The following is a 21,560-nucleotide window of genomic DNA, read 5'->3' as shown; positions in this document are numbered from 1 at the left end:
ATAGGACTTACTAGCTACACCACATACTAGCTATGTCACTTGGCAGCAATGGAACATACTAGCTATGCCAATTACTAGCTATGGGACCTTGGCAGTAATAATAGCAATAAATAATTACTGTAATGATAATAAAAATAATTATGGGGTAACAATAATAATAGCTAATATTTGTAAATTGTATTCTAAACGCTGTGCTAAGTACTTTATATAACTTAGCTCATTCAGGCACAGTTTCCATATGAAATAGGCATATCAATTGCCATCACAATTTACCTTTCAGAATTATTGTAAAGGCCAAAATGAAATCAGTGATAGCAAAGCAAAGTGGGAGCTATAAACATAAATCCAAAACTAAATCTATTTTCTCCTCTTTATTCCTCTGCATGTCATGCTGGGCCCCGTTAGGCATCCCCGTCTTTGCACATGCTGTGTTGTTTTTCTGAAATGCCTTTGCCTTTTTTCTTCTGCAGACTCCTCTTCGTCCTTCATGATTCAGCTCAAAAAAGCATTGTTAAGGGAACAGATTTTCCCCTCCAAACATGTTTCCTTCTTGAGCTAAAATATACTTTCTTTTGGCTTCCTGGGTGGGGGAAAATGCTTACCCTTGTTTCCAACCCCACTTCTCACTTATGTTCATGGGAGGCAGGATGACAATGTTTGTAGTAAGGGGAAAAGTGTTATCATGTGTTCATTTTCCTCTCCAAGGCCTTCTCTGAAACTGGCCACCTGCGGCCCTACACCTATGTACTGTCTTCTCACACTCGCCACTGAGGCTAGCTCTTCCCCAGCCAGAGGAGGTGGCAGTGGTGTGGTTTCTCTACCAGAGACTGGGGGAGTAATCAGTTCATTTGGGCAGGCTGGCGGGAACTAGGGCCGGGGAGAAACCATGTTGGCCTCCCAGCTACATTTTCTAATCCAGCTTTACTGTAATGAAGCTGATCATTTTATTACACTCACTCCTATATTTATTTCTCAATTGTTTGGAAGCCAAAGGGGAAAAGATAGTAGTTTGCATGTCCTGAAAAATCCATAACATCCTCTTCTACCTCTCTCAAAAATACTCTTACAGAACTATTGGGACACTCGTTTTTCTGTTTACCTGTCTCTTTTCTCATACAGCTGTGCCAGGGGTGGAGCCCACTGGTGTTTATATCCTTGTTACCTAGCAGTATTTGGTACATAGTACATAGCACTGTGTATTCAGTACTGTGGGTTGAGCATGCCGTATGTACTAGTAAATGAAGGAACATGCTTGATTCCCAGAGATTTTCTTAACACCGTCTTAGTTTATCATTTTAGCAGTAACATTAGAAGGCTTCTCCATTATAAGGTACAATACTTGACAGCTCCACACAAAAAAACGGAGCAAAAATGTCACGTTTCACTAGGGAAACTCAATGTTTTTTCGTGTTCCTCTTCCACAAATGGCAAGTCATCAGCACGAGATTTCAGAATATTGAACTGTCATTGGCTTGCAAGCCATGCCGGAATAGTCCAAGAAAGGAAAACCAATTTCTCACCAGTGATGTTTCGTTTTATAGTATCAAAAGATTTCTTAGTTTAAAAAACAAACAAACGAAAAAAACCCCCAAAAAAACAGATGGCAAAGAGAAACAATTCTATCTCTACAAATGTACCATCACCCAAAACATTGAAGAGGTGGACAAAGGAGGGCCCACCTCAAAAAGTCTCTGAAATTTTGTGTTGATTATATATATTCCTTATTTCTGGCTTCTTCCTTCTAAGACTGTTGCCACATCCTTGTACATATGATGGAAAATATGGAAGTGGGCTCTGGTGCTCAGAGTTTAACACTAAGCATTTGTCCCTGGGCTTGGAAAAGAAAAACTGAATCAACCCTTAAGTCCTTAGGTAGTCTGATTAGTTTCCGAATTACACTTTTCATAATGGTAGTCTTAATTTTCAGCTTCTGTGTACTAAGTGTTGCTACATGCCAGGTGTTATATGTGTAGCATCTCATTTATTCCTCATAACCATCCCATGAGAGAGGTAATATCACCATTTTACAAATGGGGAAAACAAGTTTTGGTAACTTGCCCAAGTTAAGTCAGTTAGTAGAAGGGCCAGGACTAAAATTCATATTTTGCTTATGCCAAGGCCATGTGTGACCTGGCCTCTCCCTTGCAATTGTCTTAAGAGTGAGCTGTCCCGGGTGCAATTTTTCAGGATTCCGTATTGGTAAATGCCCTTATCTGGTTAGTTGAGAAACTGTATCCAAAATTCAAGTTAACATCAGCAACTTGTACAATGTGTCCATAGAAGGGAGATCACAAAGGACAGTAGTTAAGTGTACAGATTCTGTGATCTGACAGCCCTGGGTTTGAATGACATAGAGCAAATAACTTCATTTCAGGAAACCAGAGTTGTTTCAGCTGTTAAAAATCAAAATGACAACAGGATCTCTTTTAAGGATGCTGTGGATGGGATAAACCCCCAAAGCTCATTGAGACTTAATTCCCCACTGTCACAAGTGTTAAGAGGGTGGGAAATCCTATTATGGTAATTGAAAGGTGGGGCCTTGAAGAGGTGATTAGATTGTGACAACCATGACCTAGCAAATGGATTAATACATCGATGCTTTAATGGTGGCCACGAGTGTGGTTCTGGTGGCTTTAAAAGGAGAGTGAGTGAGGAGCTGTCATTCTCTGCTCCACCGTTCTCACCATGTGACACCCTGCATCACTGTGTAGAGTCACTACCAATGAGGACCTCACCAGATGTGTTTCCTGGACTTTGGACTTCCCAGCCTCCCAAACTGTAAGCAATAGATACTGTTTCTTTGCAAATTACCCAGTTTCAGGTATTTCTGTTATAAGGAAGAGAGATGGACTAATACAGAAAATTGGTACCAGAGAACTGGGGTGTTGCTTATAATAAATACATGAAAATGTGGAAGCAGTTTTGGAACAGGTTATTGGGCCAAAGCTGGAAGAATTTGGAGGAACAGCATAGGAAAAGCCTAGATGCTGATAAGGAGAGTTTAGAATGTCTTAGATACTGGTTAAATGGTGGTAACCAGAATACTGATAGAAATATGGACAGTAAAGGCCATACTGAGGAGATCTCAGATGTACATGAGAAGGAGCTTACTGGAAACTGGGGCAAAGATCGCCCTTGCTATGAACTGTCAAGGAACTTGGCAGCATTCTGTTCATGTCCAAAAGTTTTATGAAATGTGGAACTTAAAAGTGCTGACCCAGGGTATTTGGTGAGAGAAATTTCTAAGCAGCACATTACTCAGGCAGCTGTGTGGATACTTGCAGCAGCCTGTGCTAGTTATGGCAGAAAAGGCATGATGTAAGCTAGAATTTATAATTCAAAAGGAAGCAGAGTGCAAAAGATTGGAAAACTCTCAGCCTGGCCTCTTAAAGAGTGAAAAGGTGTCACTGGGAAAGGAAACCAGTGGTGCAACACAAGGACTGTTTGCTAAGGAGATTAGTACAGAAGAAAGAGATCACCAAAAGAAGAGGGAAAAGACCTCGGGGCATTTTAGAGATCGTGGAGGTTTCCCCTCCTACTACAGGCTCAGCAGCCTAGTGAGAAAGAATGGTTTTAGCGAACAGGCCCAAGGTGCCCTCCATGGACTTGCTGCCCCTTTGGCCTATTTCTCCTTTTTTTTAGTGGGAATATGTACCCTATGCTTGTCCCATCATCGTATCTTGGAACTTGTTTTGATTCCACAGATGGGAATTTGGACTTTGGAGTTATGAACTGAAACAAGTTAAGACTTTGGGGATGAAATGAATGTAGTTGTATGTAAAAAGGACATGAGTTTGGGGGGCCAGGGATCGAATGCTGTAGGTTGAATGTCCCCCAGAACTCATTGAAGCATAATCCCCACTGTAACTGCTGAGGGTGGAAAATCCTATTATAACCATTGAAAGGTGAGGCCTTAAAGAGGTGATTAGATTGTGAGAACCCTGCCATAGTGAATGAGTTAATCCATTGGATGGTTCAATGGTGTTCGTGGGCATGGTTCTGACGTCTTTAAAAGAAGAGCATGTGAGAAGCTCTCTCTGCTTCGACCATTTTGCCATGTGACACCCCGCATTACTGTAAAGCCACCCCCGTCAAGGCCCTCACCAGATGTGTTTCCTGGACTTTGGACTTCCCAGCCTCCAAAACTGTAAGCAATAAATATTGTTTCTTTACCAATTACCCAGTTTCAGGCATTTCTGTTTTAAGCAACAGAAACAGACTAAAACATGAGTTTTTTATGAATATAAAAGGCAATGAAGAGTTTAGAAAAAAGTGACTGTTCCCTAGGATGTTATCAACAGATGATAGAAATTAAACCGTGGGTTTTAAATGAAGAAATTTCATTGATAGTTCTAGTAGATTCTATATAAACTTTGCTATGGATGTACCTATTTTAGCAATCTCTCATGTGGTAAAAATGCAGTAGACTGAAAATTATAAAAGAGAAGCCAAGGGCTTTATGGACATTTATGTAGACTAACAGTCCCTTCAAAATGCATCTATTTTTCTGAACCCCACACTGAGGTACAGAGAAACTGTAACATCCTAGCTTACAACTTCCCAAATGGTGGCATTGGAAAATTACTATGAATTCTAGAAATAGAAACTTCTAGCATTGTAATTTGATGAGTAAATGCTGCTAACCTTGTTGATCAGTTGATATTGAGGGTTTAAAGTGACCACAGAGAAGGGGAGAAAAATCTTTTCTTAAAGACTTGGAAAAAAAAATACCATGACACATGGAGACTAGCACACTTGTTATTCCACCAGATTTCTTCACACCTGCATGCATATAACACATCATTTTAAAAATTCACTAACAACATTTGAAATTGGATTCATTTTTACTTGGAAAAAAATACCAAGAAAACTGCTAGTTACCAGTGGCCAAAAAGGAAGACTCTTCCATACAAGGAACAATTTCTGGAGTTCTGTGAAAAGCTAATTTTGTTCTTCTTCTTTTATTTATATTACAGATATTTTACAAGTTCCATAAGACTCCATCCCACACAAGACAGTGAATCTAAGTGTCACAGAAGACTGAATTTCCTCAGTATTTCACAGTTACCAAAACACCTGTGCTAAATAGTTTTCTGTGTATCAGCTGTGAAAACTCACTGTTCAATAGCCCTCCAAATTTCTCATTTATTCCCAGTGGTGGGAGATTCTGGGGACCTCACAATGGGTTATTATTAAACACTTGGAAGGCTAGTGGTTCAAGAGCTTCATAATGGACTAAAAAAAAAAAAAAAAAAAGTACCAGCAAATTTAACCTACACTCCTATATAGACACTCGCCTCTACCTCTTCTGAGATGCCACCTTATCTGGATATTAATTAAGCAGAAACTAGATGGGTACAAATACCATAACATTCTGAAGCTTAATTAGCAACTGCTTTCTAACTTCACAACAGGTCTTAGCCTTGCTGGTTACTTTGTTTCTTGAAAGAGGAGAAAGCCAAGTGGTATTACTCTTTGCTTCCTTTCAGAGAGGAAACAAGAGTGGAAATTTAAAACTAGATCAAGGGATGTTCAGAGGGCAGCTTCCCAGCATCCTGGGCTACATTGCTGGTGTGCTAACACAAGTGGCCTGCGTTCTGCCAGGTGTGTCAGCAAGCCACTGCCACTGATAGCAAAGACGTGGAGGGAACAACAGATACAGCCCTGGAGGGGACACATGCAAGTGCCAGAAAGAGCCACAGATACTCACCCAAGCCCTCTCAGTGTGATCAACTGGAAAGCAAGTGACTGTGTTCAGCAAGTTTCTCAACTGCAATCCCTAGTGAGGCTCAGTCCATCCTCTGGGGACAGAGCAGAGAGGCTGGAGGTGGGGACAGCTCTCGATCATCAAAGACTGAAAGGAGAGAAGATATTTCCAAAATGTTTGCTGATAGTCAAAAATCATGGCTCTCCTTTTCTTTATTAAATAACAAAGAGGAAATGAAAAGATGGAATGTTTATTGATAGTCTTGGTGCCTGGTGCCATGGAGCTTGTTTTTGAGACTCTGATGTGAAGAAAAGGAAAAAAATAAAAATTCCTTCATGTCATATAGCTGCAAAGCAAGGCACCCCAGTGCGCACTGTGAAAATATCATAGAAAAATATGACATCAAATTGTCTACCTACGATACCATTTCTTATTAAAATAAAAAGAAGAAAGGTATAGAGACTAACAATGTATTTCCTTCTCTCACTCAGACTACACACAAGGAAAGTTACCTGGATGTTCACAATGTTAAAACATGTCCTGGTGTCAAAAGTGGAATATTTAAGTGTTCAATGCCAGCCTATTAACCAGATGTGCTCTCCCCACCCCCAGTGCTTTTTCATTTTTTGGCTTCCTTGTCCAAGATGCCTTTTGAGGAAAAATGCCATGAAAATTACTTTTATTGAAAACATTTTTCCTTTCTTCCCTTGTTCCTTCCTTCAACCTTTCGTTCTTCCTTCCTTCTAAGATGGCAGTCTCAAATGGTCACTACTATGCAGAGACAATTTTTTTCTTTGACTTTTTCTTAAATGGTGAAAAGTGTGGCAATAAAAAAGTGAAAAGAGAAATATAATGAACTTTCATGTTTCTATCACTCAATTTAAGAAATAAAACTTTACAATTCCTATTTACATCTGTTTTTACCTCTCAGCTACCTTTTCTACACACTCAGAAGTAACCATTACTCTGAATTTGGTGTATATTATTCCCAAGCTTCTCTTTATACCTTCACTCTACATACATCTATCTGTAAATAATACACTATATTATATTTTGTTAACAAATTTTTATATTGTACAGCTTGCTTTCTTTTAATTATATAATTTGCTTTTTTAAAAACTCAAAATTGTATTTTTGACATGTTAGTACATTGTTAGTCGATGTTAGTACATTTGTTTTCATTTTATAGACTGTCTACTTGAATAAACATAACACAATTTAATCATACACTCTTTCAACTAAGTCCCAGTTTCCATTTTTGGTACAATTATAAGCAATGCTGGTAGTATCATTTTTGTCCATGTATACAGATAAATTCTTATCTGCTTGAGAGAGATATGTCTGACATATGTTGTCACCTCCCCACATATTTTATGATAATCTGTGAGGCCGTTGCTCCTTTTAAAAATTAAAATGCACTGCACTCTTATTAGGCACTACCACTGTGATCTGTTTTACGTAATATACTCCTCATTGAAATAGCTGAAATAGGTCATTGTATCTCCATTGCACAGAAAAGGAAACAGATTTGGAGAACTAAAGTAACTGGCAGGCATAAAGCAGACCTAACCTTCAAATGCAGATCTGTCAGACCCCGGAAAGCTTTGCCTTAAACCTGCCCATGGATGGAAAACTCACTCCGCTGGCCTTCCACCTTTTAAATTTGAGCACCTGTCCCAATAGAAATTTGTTGAGCATGAACCCAATACAATTTTATTTAAATGCACATGATAATTATTTAATACTGTGCTAATTAATTTGCATAAATTAATTTTTTGAAACACATAAAAATAGAATTTAAAAGGGTAAGGCAAGCGTGAAATATCATTTTCTTTTATTGAACACATTAATGGTTTAAAACACCATGTTCTTTCTAAAATATATTAATAACAGTTATATTATTGCCATTTATTCAGCAGTTTGTGGTATCTGGTAAACAGGCATTTTATTGCTTTTGTGATTGATTAGATGTAAGGAAAACAAAGGCACATACTGTGGATTGACCATTCAATGTCTATTGTGTCTATTGTTCCTCTCTGTATTTCAAGGTCTAGAAGAATAAGAATATCATCATTATCTTCATCACCATCATCATCAATATGTGTTACAGTGATTCACTGGTCTGGTTCCAAGTTCATTTTTTTTTTTTCAAACAGGTGTTCTTAATCGTTGTTACTGATAAAAGGGAAATCTCGCAAATCATTGACTGTGCTTACTAAATCATGATATTTATTTTTGAATCTCATCTACTAATTATGTAAAGGTATTTTTTGCTTAAATATAGCTCATAAATTTCAATCTTCTTTAATATCATTCAGTTATTCTTACAAACTATTCATAAAGTGTATATTTATATTTGTGAAAAATTAGTTCAAAACCTAACTTTAAAATATTGTTTGGAAGATTTTAAAATAGGTTTGAAAATACCATTTTGATCATTTTAAGTGATCAGATGCACATTTTGTTTTCTTTTTTAATGCGACACATTGTTTTTAGCAACAGAATTGCCTATTAATGTAAACTTTTTTAAACATCTTATTTCAAAATGTGTTCCCAGAGCAAAAAGATTTTTAAAATATGGATTATTTTCAAACCCACTGTGAAAATATCACCTTTACCTCAAAGACACTATTTAAGTATGCCTTTAAAAAATAGATATTATATACACATAAATATGAATATGTATTTTTTTATGGGTTGCACGCTAATACATAACTTATCTTTGAACACTGCATTAGTCTTTTTCTGTTGCTTATAACAGGAATACCTGATAATGTAATTTGTGGAAAAAAAAAAATTACAGTTTTGGAGGCTGGGATGTCCAAAGTCCAGGGATGACATCTGGTGGGGACCTTATTGGTGGTGACACTACACAGCGACACACGGTATCACATGGTAAAATGGCAGAATCAAGAGAGAGAGCTTCTCACACGCTTTCCTTTTAATGCCATCAGAACCACACAGCATGACTACCCATACAACCATTAACTTATTACTACATGAATGGATCAATCCATTCACTAGCGCATGGTTCTCACAATCTAATCACCTCTTCAAGGCTCCACCTTTCAATGCTTATAATAGGATTTTCACCCTCTTAACTCTGTCACAACGGGAATTAAGTTTCCAACATGAGCTTTGGGGAGACAAACATATCCAAACTATACCATTCCACCCTTGGCCCCCCAAAACTCATGCCCCTCACATACAAAATAGAAGCATTTCATCCCAATAGTCCCAAAAGTCTTAGCTTTTTCCAGCACCAATTTAAAAGTCCAAAGTCCAAAGTTTCACCTGAAACTAAAGGCAAAACTCTTTTCAACTGTGGAATCGAACAAATTATCTACTTCCAAGATACAACGGTGGGACAAACATATGGCACATACTACTGTTCAAAAAGGGAGAAATAGGCCAAAAGAAAGCAGTAACAGGCCCCAAACAAATCCGAAACCCAGTAGGGCAGGCATTAAATCGTACAGTTGGCAAATCATGATGTGACTCCGTGTTTGGCATTCTCTGTACAGTCGTGCAGGGGTTGGGCCCCCAAGTCCCTGGACAGCTCTGCTTCTCCAGCCATGCTTTAGCTCTCCTAGGCTTACATTGCATGCTTGTAGCTCTATGGTTCTGGAGTCTCTGTGATGGTCCTGCTCTCATGGTTCCACTAGACATGGTCCTAGTGGGGATACTCTGCTGCAACTCTGACCACATTTCTACTTAACATTGCTTTAGTGAAAGCCCTATGCAGTGACTCCATCCCTGTGGCAGATCTCTTCCTGGGTCCCCAAGCTTTTCCATACATCTTTTGAAATTGGGGTACTGGCTCCCAAGCCTCCATAGCTCTGGTATTCTGTGATCCTGAAGACTTAACACCACATGGACACTCTCAGTATTTCCAGCTTGTATCTTCAGAAGCTGCAGATCCAGCGGCACCTAGGGCTAATTTAGCTCCAGCTGTGGCAGCTGGAGCAGGCAGCCAGGGTAGTTGGAGCAGCTGCAGATGGGGTGTGGGGAGCAATACCCTGAGGTAGCCCTGAGCAGTGAACCTCTGGGCTAATTCCCTTCTTCCTCTTTAGCAAAAGGTGGCTGGAATACAGTCTTGGTTTCCTCTCCAAAGGTACCTTTTCACTCCTTACCTGGCCAGGCTGAGAGTTTTCCAATTTTTTGCACTCTGCTTTCTTTTTTATTCTGCCTTTATTTCATGCTTTTCCTGCCATACTTCAGTGTAGGCTGTTGCAACTATCCACGCAGCTGCCTGAATAATGTGCTGCTTAGGAATTTCTCTCACCAAATACCCTGGGTCAGCACCTTTAAGTTCCACATTCAGTCAAACTTTTGGACATGAACAGAATGCAGCCAAGTTCCTTGCAAGTTCATAGCAAGAGTGATCTTTGTTTCAGAAGCTCCTTCTCATGTAAATGTGAGATCTCCTCAGTGTGACCTTTACTGTCCATATTTCTCAGCATTCTAGTTACCACCATTTAACCAGACTGTAAGATGTTCCAAATTTCCCTGGTCTTTTTGTCTTTTAAAGTCTCACAAGTAGCTAGACTTCTTCTAGCCTACTCCTCCAAATTCTTACAGCCTCTCCTCAAAATGAAGTTCCAAAGTTGCTTCCACATTTTCACACATTTATTATAAGCAGCACCTCACTTTCCTGGTACCAATTTTCTGTATTAGTCTGTTTTTGACCTTACAACAGAAATACCTGAAACTGGGTAACTTGCAAAGAAACCATATTTATTGCTTACAGTTTCAGAGGCTGGAAAGTCCAATGTCCAGGGAACACATCTGGTGAGGGTCCTTTTCTGGTGAAGACTTTACAGTGACATACCCTATTACATGACGAGAATGGCAGGAGCACAGAGAGAGAGAGAGACAGAGAAGCTAACATCCTCACTCTCCTTTGAAAGCCATCAGAATCATGCCCATTACTCTATGAACGGATTAATCCATTCATGAGAGTACAGTCCTCACAGTCAAATCACCTCCTCAAGGCTCCACCTTTCAATTACCATAATTGGATTTCCCACCCTGATGACACTGTCACAGTGGGGTTTAAGTTTCCAACATTAGCTTTTGGGGAACAAACATATTTAAAATATATGAAATATAGTAACTTAAAAATTTTGCCAAGAGAAATCTGAGAATCTCTATGAGGGACAAAAGTCTTTATAATCAATTCTCATTCAATTATCTGGTGTATAAAGACTCTTATATATTTTTAAATATCTTGCTTTTTTAACATTAGCTACATTATTGATAGCAAGTATTAATGCATACATTTCTAATTTGCTCCTGAGTGAGGTACTGAATGAACTGCACATCCGCTACCTTTTCCATTACCTTAACCCTGGAATCTTTTTTTATTCTGTCAACAAAGCTATGTCATCAGTAATGCCACTTACTGGTGGAATACCACATGTTTCCATAAAAGAACATAGTTTGTATTAGATTAGCTGTACAATAGTGAAAATATAACTTCTTGAGACATCTTTCTTTCAGTGGTTCAAAGTGAAAGTTATTTTTGTAACATATAACTAAATCAAAATTTAGCAAATACCACAAATTGGGACAAATTGTAATACCTGCACATTTGTTAATATACAGATAAGTTCCCTATTTCATAATTCAAAATAATTTTTTCTTTAATTTTTTTTCAATGTCTTCTATGCATAATTTCACAGTATTTATTGACAAATGTAAATATTTCAGTTTGTACTGTGTATTACTTTTTGTATGTTATTTAAGCTATTTTTGCATTAGCAAGAACAAGTATGTGGCTTTTTATTTCTTGCTATTAAGAAACCACAAAATAGGCTTTTAAACTTTAGTAGTTATGTGATAAAATTTTTTAAGGTACTGGAATGAGCACTGCATACCTTTTGATAATATCCCTGAAACAATTCTAAGGTTTTCCTTCAAGCTCTAGATGGTTAGTTTTTAAATGTCTTGCTAATTGTGATGGCTTCATTCTATGAACATTAGCTAATATCTCAAGGCAAAATACACATAGTAAAAAAGTTTATCCTTTACAACAGTACATATCAATCCTTACACTAAATATTCTTGATAAATTAGATTTGTGGACACCAACTTTCCAATGAGTCAAATCTGTTTGGTAAACAATGTTTCTTTTTTTGTTGTTTTTAAGGATTTTATTGTAGCACTGGGTTTTTTTTCATTTTCAATTGTTCATTTGTTTTTCTTTCCATTATTAGGATATTATAATCTCCAATCTACAGTCTCTTTGCAAGAATCTATGTATGCTCTTTGTTCATTTTAGTTAGTTTAATTAAAACTTAGTAATAGATTCTGCAAACCCATTTCACAAAGCATATGTAAATTGCAATATGTCTCAGTATGTTCAATGCAGACAACAGAGTGAGGATGCCTCTGTCAACATGCCATTATATGGATTTCCCATTCTCCTCCAAAGACAGCCCAGATCAATTTGTATACAATGTTATTAAAGTTAACTCTATCCTCTATATTTATATAAATAATATATGTAAGTATAACTTCCAATATTTTCATCTCTCTAAAGATGCCACTTTAGGTATAGAGAGGCATTAGAACAATGGAATTTCTGGGAGCCATTGGTAGGACACAACAAGGGCAGCAGGAGGCGTCTCTACAGGAAGGGCAGCAGAGACCCTCCTGGAGCTCCATGAAAACCAAAAAAAAAAAAAAAAAAAAAGAGAGAGAGAGAAAACCTGAATGCCATGTTACCGTTACACAGACTATTTCCAAAGCCCTAGAAGACATACCTGAGAACTTCTAAAAACCCTTGCAGTAGCTTTGGTGAGGGATAAGGGAGATGTAATAGACTGCAAAAGTGGGATGGGATGAAGAGAAAAAATAAAAATTAAATTAAAAATGATGAGCAATGGCCATTTCCTATTTATTTACAACAAAATGGTTAAGACACTGGCCTTGATGTTAGATAAACCTGGGTTTAAATCCCAACTCTGCCACTTGCTACCTGAATTATGCTGAGAAATGTACTTCATCTCTCTGAGTGTCAGTTTTCATATTTATAAAATATAAATAAAAACAGTAATTACATACATGGGCTACATGGTAAATGTGTTATTAATTAATGCACGTATAGTGCTTAATGTAATGCTTGGCACATATAAAGACTCGATAAATTGTAGATACTATTATTTCATGGGTAACAGAAAACACTTTTGTCACTTAAAAACCTGGGCAATAGCAAACTTCTAAGTGAAGGGACCCATTCTTTCAGTACAAGCAATCTGATTCTGCAGGTAAGAAGACACTGTTTTACAGACTGAGTCATCACTTTTGGAAGTAGAATACTGTCATCACAGAACAAAAAGTACAAACTCACTGGGAGAAAAAGAACACCACAGTTACCATTTACAGTTTGTTAAAGGAACTGCTGTCTTCTTCTACTAATACATTAATAAATGGTCAATTGAATTCCTCTTTCATATAGTGATGCTATATACCATTGACCTTTTCCTGCTCCATGAATGACAGTGCTAAAAACCAAAATTGTGTTTTAAAGACAATAAAGAGGCATATGATGGACATTATATGATTATAAAATAGCATTTACACATGTGGTTTAATTTTAGATGACTGGATGGCCCTTAATGCAGAATTTTTTCCTCTCACCAGCCACCATGACTGAAAGTCTACTATCTTTCAGCTTTCCTCTTCTTCAACAGTTCACCATCCATTAGAGGTGTACTAGTTTTCAGTCAAAACTTCAGTAAGAAATCACTTATGTTGTTGGTTTAGAAAAAGACAACATAACCTTACCAAAATGAGAAAGAACAGAGAAGTACCTGGAAAGGTAAGTAATATTGCAAGAGAATGTATTTCCAATTGTACCTACATTTCTGTTTAGGAAAAATAAGAAGGCTGCTCGTAGTGCCTTATATCTTGGATACTAAAAACCCTTTGATTTAGTTTCTTCTTAAGGAGAAATCTTATCTAAAACACCTATTACAATGAACTGGTCCTAGAGGACCACAGGCACTCTGTATTCCCTGGGATAGAACAACTTGAAGTTTTATTGGATATGCATTTGGGTAAAATTCAAATAATGTGGAACAGTTTTCCAGAATGATTTTTTTGTACTGATTGATACTCTGAGTCTCTAACTTGATGAACAGGTTACTCGTTCCCCCCCCCTTTTTAAAAACAGGGTAAGTACCATATTAAAGATTTGTTTAAAAGTAACATTTGTCAGTTCGTCACAACAAAAATGGTGAGCCATAATCAGATAGTATAGCACTCTGCTAAAAACACTTACTGTAGCAGCTATGAAATTTCACTTAAAACAATTTGGGAAGAATTTAAACTTAAAAACAATTTGTAAAGAACTTAAAACAATTTGTAAAGAAGAGACAACCTGATGTGAACTTGATCCAGTTACTCAACAGACAACACTCAAAATACCTATTAATTTCTAAAATTCGCTAATGCAGAGTTGTAACCTTTCTTTTTGGTATTAATAGCAAAACTGAATTAGTGGCACTAACATAAATTTCAAGAACTGTTTCAAGTATTTTAAAAGCTCTATGTGAGGCTGGTCCTATTATTACAAATACTTTAAAGTTAAGCCAACTGCTTCCAGTGCCAGATAAGATGGAGTAAGCACACTCCACCCTCTCTCACACACCTGGAAAGAATGCATGGGACAACTATTTGAGGACTCTGAAAAATAACTAGTAGAAAGCAAATTGGGAAAGAAGGCAAGAATTCACAGTACCACTTAAACCGGCAGCGAGTGTACCAGTGTTTTTTCTTTGGGTTTCTCTCAGACTGATTTCAATGTAATCTGATTCCCAAAAGTGAACATTGAGGTACAGTAAAGGGAGGCCCCTTTCATTCTGGCTGGAGAAGTAGGAAAGCAAACTCCCAATACTCAGAGAGCAGAAATCCTCATTTTCCTTCTTTCATCATTTTCTCCGTTTCTCATACTCTAGCCCCCAAGCACTCCTGCAGTAGCAGCAGTGGTGGCAAAAACAGGCATCCACAAGAGCCAAAAATCTGACGGAAGCATAGCTTTCTATTTTGTGGTGCTACAGTTTCAAGAGGGTAGGGAGAACAATGTTGTTGATTTTTCCCTCTCTCCTTCCTCCTACAACCTGGCCCTGTATGAGGGTATTTCAAAGTATTTGTGGAAAATGGAATTGAAAGATAATATGAATATTTTCGTGAACTTTTTGAAGACTCATCGTATATAAACATGATCACAGAAGTGCACAGCAGAGTGGGTGTATCAAAGCCCCAGCATTCTGGATAGAGACATGAAAAGGGGCACTCCTGGGAAATGGAAAGTGTTAGGGAGAGTATCAGAAGATGTTTGGGAAAGCAACCCCATAAAGTTCTTTATGAACTGCTGGACTCACCTCCTAGGTATGCATACATGGACCTGATTCTAATAAGAGCATTAGATAACTTGACAGCTGAACTACTGGGTAGAATACTGCCCAGGTCCCAGGGTAGCCACAACTTGGCACACAGATGGAACAGATATGAATAGCACTGCAAAGGGTTTGAATACTAAAGTGACAAGGGGCCAAAGCCCACAAAAGGCATAATGTGTGTCACTTGAAGCTTGAACCTGACTTGCTCAAAGATATAAATATTCTGTATAGGATTTAAGAAGACTCAAAGCCTTATAACATTCAAATATCCATGACTTAATCCAACATTACCAAACATACAAAAACCCAAGAAAATCTCAACTTATATGGAAAAAGACGATTAAGAGACACCAATGCCCAGATGGCAGAAATGTTAGAATTATTTTATGACAAATTGAAAGTATTAAAATATTCATGAAGCAATAGCAAACACACTTAAATGAAAAAAATAGAAAGTCTCTTCAAAGAAAAAAAAATGATATAAAGAAGAATTCATTGGAATAATGAACTTTAAATAAATAAATAAGTAAAATTAAAATCTCACTGGATGTGCTCAATAGCAGAATGGAGATGACAGAGAAAATAGTGAGCCTGAAGACAAAACAATAGAAATTATCTATTAATAATAGATAATCTGAAAAACAAAGAGAAAGAAATTTTTGGTAGGAAAAAAGTGAACAAAATCTCTGGGAAAATAACTGAATGTCCATTATTGTCTCATAGAGAATCGAGAAAGAGTGCAGTACTAAAAAATGTCTGAAAAAATAATGGCTGAAAACTTCCCTAGTTTGGTGAAAAACTAAGATCAGGAAACTCAGTGAATCCCAAACAGGGTAAAACTCAAAGAAATCCATAGAAATATAACAATTAAAATGCCGAAATATCTTGAAAAACATATTATTTAGATGAGAGGGTTTATTTGAATGACTGAAGATTTCTTTTCAGAAACCACGGAGGCCAAAAGAAAGTTTTAAATCTTTTTAAAGTGCTGAAAGAAAAGTACTGTCAACACAGAATTTTATATCCAGGGAAAACATCCTTCAGGAATGAAGTGCAAAAACAAAGCATAATATCTAGATGAAGGAAATCTAAGATAATTCATTGCCAACAAATCTGCTCTGAAATTAAGCAAATATATTCAGAAAGGCAAAGTAACTTGTTTTGGATCACATCCTCATTCTCTAACTTTGTTTCTCAGTTATTTTTCACCTGGTCTATGACAAAAGTTAACAAACTTTCTCTAGAGCTCAGTAAACACCGGTCTGAGTAATTTTTCTCAGGTGGAAGTTTTAGCTGATAATATGTCTACACCCCTTTCTTTTTGTATGAAGCATGTAAAGTGAATTGTGAATTTTTTTTTAATTGAAACACAGTTGATTGTGCATATCTGTGGGGTACAGAGTTGAATATCAATACCTGTGTGCAATATGTGATGCTCAAATCAGGATCATTAGTATATTCAACATTTATACAATGTAACCATTTTTCATGGCCCTTTACCAATTACTCCTTTCCCCACCCCATCCCCCTTTCCCACTTCTGGTAATCTCAGTTCTGTTCTGTTCTCTCCAAGTTGAAAGTTCAACTTGAGAGCTGAGACTGCATCCATCCCCCAAGCACAAGCCCCCTGCCCTCTCTGATCTGTGCCTCCAGTTCATAGCCACCACCCAGCTCACCATGGATGACGATATTACTGAGCTCATCATAGATGATGGCTCCAGCATGTGCAAGGCCAGCTTTGCTGGCCACGATGCCCCCCCAGGCTGTCTTCCGTTTCATCATGGGGTGCCCACAGCACCAGGGCATGATGGTGGGCATGGGTCAGAAGAGCTCCTACATGGGTGATGAGGCCCACAGCAAAAGAGGCATCCTGACCCTGAAGTATACCATCAAGCAGACATCGTCACCAACTGGGATGACATGGAGAATATCTGGCCCTACACTTTCTGCAAGCTGCTTGTGCCCACTGAAGAGCACCCCATGCACTAACTGAGGCCCAGCTGAACCCCAAGTCTAACTGTGAGAAGATGACCCAGATCATTATGTTCGAGATCTTCAACACCCCAACCATGTATGTGGCCATCCAGGCTGTGCTGTACCTATATGCCTCTGGCTGCCCCACTGTCATGGTGATGGACTCCGGTGATTGGGTCACCCACACTGTGCCCATCTACGGGGGTAAGCCCTCCCCCACACCATCCTGCATCTGGACCTGGTTGTCCAGGACCTGACAGAGAACCTCATGAAAATCCCCACTGGGTGGGGTTACAGCTTTACCACCATGGTAGAGTGGGAAATTGTGCATAACATCAAGTAGAAGCTGTGCCATGGCACCATGGACTTTGAGTAGAGATGGTCACCGCAGCCTCCAGCTCTTCCCTGGAGAAGAGCTAGGAGCTGCTTAGCTGCTGAAGGTCAGGTGATCAGGGTCGCATCAAGTGGTTCTGCTGCCCTGAGGGTATTGTCCAGCCTCCCTTCCTGGGCATGGAATCCTGTGGCATCCATGAAACTACCTTCAACTCCACCATGAGTGTGATGCGGACAAATTCAAGACTTGTGCGCCAACATGGTGCTGTCTGGTGGCACCACCATGTACCCGGGCATCGCAGACAGGATGCAGAATATCACCACCCTGCCACCCAGCACCACGAAGATCAAGATCATCGCTCCCCCTGAGCGTGAGTAGTCTGTGTGGATCGGCAATTCCATCCTGGACTCACTGTCCAGCTTCAGCAGATATTGATCAGCGAGCAAAAGTACAAGCCCGGCCCCTCCATCATGCACCACAAATGCTTCTAGGTGGACTGTTGGCTTAGTTGCATTACATCCTTTCTTGAGAAAACTTAACTTGTACAGAAACGAGATGAGATTGGTATGGCTTTATTTTTTTCTTTCTTTTTTTTTTTTTTTTGGCTTGACTCAGGATTTAAAAACTGGAATGGTGGAAGTGACAGCAGTAGATTGGAACAAGCATCCCCAAAGTTCTACAATGTGGTAGAGGATTTGATTATACATTATTCTTCTTTTTAATAGTCATTCCAAATATTGTGGGATTCAGTGTTACAGGAAATCCCTTGCTCTTCCAAAAGCCACCCCACTTCTCCCTAGAGAGAATGGCCCAGTCCTCATACCAGTCTACACAGGGGAGGTGATAGCATTTCTTTTGTGTTAATTATGTTATGCAAACTTTTAAAATCTTTGCCTTAATACTTTTTTATTTTGTTTTATTTTGAATAATCAGCCATTATGATCCCCTTTTTTGTCCCCCAACTTGTAATGTATGAAGGCTTTTTGTCTCTCTGGGAGTGGGTTGACGTGTGGAAGCAGCCAGGGCTTACCTGTACACCGACTTGACACCAGTTCAATAAAAGTGCACACCTTAAAAGAAAAAAAAAAAGAAAGAAAAAGTTCAACGTATTATTTTGATTGTTGTATCCTTCTTGCTTTCTTTTTTTATTGTTTATTATTTAGCTCCCACTTATGAGTGAGTGTATTAGTCCGTTTAAGTTGCGTATAACAAAATACATGAAACTGAGTTATTTATAAAGAAAAATGACATTTATTGCTTACTGTTTCTGAGGCTGGGAAGTCCAAAGTCTATCTGGTGGCGGCAACAGTGACCCAGGGGTCTCACATTGCAAGATGGTGGAAGCAGAGAGAGCAAGAGAGAGAGAAAAACAGACTCTCCTTTTTTTTTTTAAGCCCTCAGACCCAAGCCCTTAACAACCATTTTTAATCCATTCCCTACAGCATGATCCTATAATCCAATCACCTCTTTAAGTCTCCACCTTTCACTTACCATAATAGGATTTCCCACCCTCTTAACAGTCACAGTGGGGGCTAAGTTTCTAATACATAAAACATGAGGGACACAATTCAAGCTTCAGGGAGTTTTGGGGTGACATAATTCAAGCCGATACAGTGAGGACATGCAATATTTCTTTCTATTGCCTGGCTTATTTCATTTAACATAATTTTCAATAAGTTCACCGATGTTGTTGTGAATGGCAGAATTTCATTCTTTTTTACGGCAGAGTAGTTTTCTGTTGTGTTTATATGTCACATTTTCCTTATGCAGTCATCCATTGATGGACATTTAGGTTGGTCCCAATTCTTGCCTATGGTAAATAGAGTTGTGATAAACATGGGAGTGCAGGTATCCCTTTGACATGATGATTTCCATTCCTTTGGGTATATACCCAGCAGTGGAATTGCTATATCATGTGGCAGTTCTATCTGTAGCTGTTTGTGGACTTTCCACATTGTTTTCCATAATGGCTGCACCAATTTACAGTCTCATCAACAGTGTAAGAGGTCTCCTATTACTCTGCGTCCTCACCAGCATTTGTCATTCTCTGTCTTTTTGATAACAGCCAATCTAAAAGGGGTGAGATGATATCTGTGTGGTTTTGATTGGCAGTTCCTTGATGCCAAGTAATATTGAGCATTTTTTCATGTGTCTTTTGGCCATCTGTATATCTTCCTTTGAGAAATGCCTCATCATCTCCTTTACCCTTTTTAAAATTGGGTTATTTGCTTTTTTTACTGTTAAGTTGTTCATGTTCCCTGTATATTTTGGATATTAATACTTTGTCATATGCATAGTTTGCAAATTTTCTCTCTCACTCTGTAGGCTGCCTTTTCACTCTGTTAATTGTTTCTTTTGCTGTGCAGAAGCTTTTTAGTTTGATATAATCATGCTTGTTTATTTTTCCTTTTATTGCCTGTGTTTTGGGGGTCATATTCATAAAGCCTTTGCCCAGTCCTATACATGGAAGAGTTTCCCCTGTGTTTTCTTCTTAGAAGTTTCATAGTTTCAGGTCTTATACTTAAGTCTTTAATCCATTTTGAGTTGATTTTGATATTTGGTGAGAGGTATGGATCTAGTTTCATTCTTGTACATATGGATGTCCAGTTTTCCCAGCACCATTTATTGAAGAGATAGTCTTTTTCCCAATGTATGTTCTTGGTGCCTTTGTCAAAAATCAGTTGGCTATTTGTGGGTTGATTTCTGGGCTCTCTATTCTGTTCCATTGGTCTGAGTGTCTGTTTTTATGCCAGTACCATGCTGTTTTGGTTACTATAGTTTTGTAGTATAAAATGAAGTCAGGTGGCATTATGCCTCTGGTTTTATTTTTATTTTTGCTTTTTTGTTTTTCAGGATTGCTTTGTTTATTCGAGGTCTTTTTTTGTTCCATGCGAATATTAGGATTTTTTTCTACTTCTGTGAAGAATGTCATTGGTATTTTGATGGGGATTGCATTGAATCTGTAGACCACTTTGGGTAGTATGGACATTTTCACAATATTGTGAATAGTGATTTTTTTTATGGTATCCAGTTTGGGGTTTCTTATTAAAATAACAACAACAACAACAACAACAAATAGTGGAGATTCTTTGAATCATTTATCTAGGAAAGAAATTGAATACATTTTAGGAAATATAAGAAAAGTAGGACTTTTGGGAAATGATTTTCTTGTTATCAGTCAAAAGCAAAGCAGTGTTATCACAATGGTCAAAACAGCTACACTCTCCCACTTCAAATCCCACCAAACTTTCAAAATCCCTTCATCTCTCTGAGATGAAACTATCTAGAGAGTCTATTTTTTGAGCTAGGCCAAAAGATGCCCTTTGCACAGAGATTGCCAGTTTTAAGGTCTATACATTTACTTGAGTGTCTCTAACCATGATTTAGATAGAGATAAAAATCATGAGGAAAGAGAGATCTGGATTTATCTTCATAATATTTTGAGGTTTTTCTGTAACTTTAACTTACACATGTTCGTCCTCTGCTGAATTAATATTTCTAAAGAGTTGAAGTTCCAAGCCAAAAGTTATACTTCCATTAACGAATATTCTCAATATATCTTCTTACCTCTTTAGGTCAATTATTTTTTTTTTTTAAAGTGCACAAAGTCTGAGAATATGTTATTTTTCTTGGTTCACTCATAGTTTGCTTCAGAATTTCTTTTCCATCTGCTTTTATTCCTTGTTTTAATTTAAAAGGGGGAGCTCTCAGTAGATCAATAGATAGCAGGATACACCAATGCATTTATTGTGATGTTAAAATCTTGTTTCCTGTTAGTCACTAAGGCTCTCCTCTGCTTTCAGTTTGGCTGGGAGGACATTTTGTAGCTGATCTTTCTCTGAAATGTTTCATTTGCTGAGGATTTTGCATTGATGAAGGTATAAGGATGACTTGACCATTTACCACAAAAGCTCTAAAGCTATAACTTCTGTTCTCACCAATACAGCAGGCTCAACAATAGGTAAATGTCTCTTTGCATATTAAATGTTTAATCAAAATCCTTTGTTTCAGCCAGACTTCTCAGCTACATGAAGCAATGAGAAATGAACACCCGAATAGATATTGAGATTTCAATTCTTTCTAGCAAAGCTGAAGAGTTGGCTGTTTTTACTTTAGAAAGGTTTATAATGATCAAGAC

At 37.9% G+C, this 21,560-nt stretch overlaps 1 pseudogene; it reads left to right on the top strand.

The window, feature by feature from the left end:
- The first annotated feature begins 16,788 nt into the window (after positions 1-16,788).
- Positions 16,789-17,913, top strand: LOC134369484 (actin, cytoplasmic 1-like; annotated as a pseudogene).
- Positions 17,914-21,560: the final 3,647 nt, after the last annotated feature.

The sequence above is a fragment of the Cynocephalus volans genome, chromosome 2 (assembly GCF_027409185.1).
Source record: "Cynocephalus volans isolate mCynVol1 chromosome 2, mCynVol1.pri, whole genome shotgun sequence".
In the NCBI taxonomy this organism is placed as follows: Eukaryota; Metazoa; Chordata; class Mammalia; order Dermoptera; family Cynocephalidae; genus Cynocephalus; species Cynocephalus volans.
The sequence above is the reverse complement of the archived record's forward strand: the minus strand, read 5'-3'. Positions and strand labels throughout refer to the sequence as shown.